The sequence below is a fragment of the Sus scrofa genome, chromosome 5 (genome assembly GCF_000003025.6).
Source record: "Sus scrofa isolate TJ Tabasco breed Duroc chromosome 5, Sscrofa11.1, whole genome shotgun sequence".
Taxonomy (NCBI): Eukaryota; Metazoa; Chordata; class Mammalia; order Artiodactyla; family Suidae; genus Sus; species Sus scrofa.
The window spans coordinates 61,969,275-61,970,783 of NC_010447.5; positions in this window are offsets into that span (position 1 = coordinate 61,969,275).

A 1,509-nucleotide genomic window follows, 5' to 3' on the forward strand; every position below is an offset into this window, starting at 1 on the left:
TTTTCTCTAAGTATTGTTATATAAATTTTCACATTTAGGTATTAATGTATCTGAAGTTTAAATTCATGTATAACGTGAAACCAGGCTCCACCTCTAATTTTACATGTTTATTACTGGAATTCTACATATATTATGCCAAAGAGTGGAAAAGGAAGTGATGTTAATGAAAATATTTCAATTGTATAGTACTTGACTTAAATATGAATTTTCATGGAGTTCCCACTGTGGCACAGTGGGTTAAGAACCTGACTGCAAAGGCTTGGGTTGCTGCCAAGGTTTGGGTTTAATCCCTGGCCTGGTTCAGTGGGTTAAAGGATCCAGCATTGCCACAGCTGTGGCATAGGTCACAGCTGTGGCTCAGCATCAGTCCCTGGCCAGTGAACTTCCATGAGCTGTGGGTACAGCCGCTAAAATGAAAAAAATAAAATTTCAGGCAATCCCCCTGACTCAGTGGGTTAGGGATCTGGCACTGTCACTGCTGTGGTCCCAGATGCTGCTGTGGTGCAGTTTCGATCCCTGGCCCCAGGAACTTAAGCGTACTGCAGGTATGGCCAAATTTTTTTTTTCTAATTTTTAAAATTTTCAATCAAATTTAAAAAATAAATTTTCAGATATTTTCTCCTTGAAAGTCTCATATGCTCCTTATGATTTGCATAGATTATCTAATCACTTTCACAGTTAAAAGGAAGAAATTGGAGCTTCAAAATTTAGCTTTTATGCCTAAGGTTGTATTAAATACAAGGCAAAGCCAAGTTATCTCTTATGATTCAATGTCCTGTCTTTTCCCACTTACATTACTATAGAACTTGCAGAACAGGAAGAATCCTAGCACTATAACTATATATCATTCCATGGTTTTATTTATTCAATACAAGTCACTATGACTATGAAAGAGAAAAAATATGTAAGGACATATTTCCTTAAAAAATTCTAGGACCTACTCAGTTGAAGTCCTTAGTCTGTAAAATGATTTCTTATCTCCTGACTTTTTATCAATTGGTTGCAAAAAGTCTATATTTAGTGTCAAGAAGGGAATTACGATAATAGAGGATTAAACATAAGATTGAAAATACAAGTGCATTACACTGGAATACAAGATTAGTTGCAAAAATAAAAGGCAGGTAATGCCTTAGAGTCAAAAGACACCTATTTGCTGTGTGTAATTTTCAATATCATTTTACTCATCTGTACACTATATTCTGTATTCAGCCTTTATCACTACACTGAAACCACACTTTCAAATAGCATCAGTGATTTCCAAACCCTCGTGTACTTGTCAGCATACACTAGCCAAATTTTTCAAAGCATTGGCAATAAACTGTCTCTGAACCCTCCTATCTTTTTCTTTATTATCATTTTCTCTTTATTTTCTTTCATGTTCTTTCATTTCAATTACTTTGGCTCTTTTGCGGAATTCTCCTTAATCAGACTTTCAAATGTTGATTGGCTCAGAGTTTTAACAGATTTTTTTCTTATCATATATTTTCTCTGAAAGTTCTCATCTTTGTT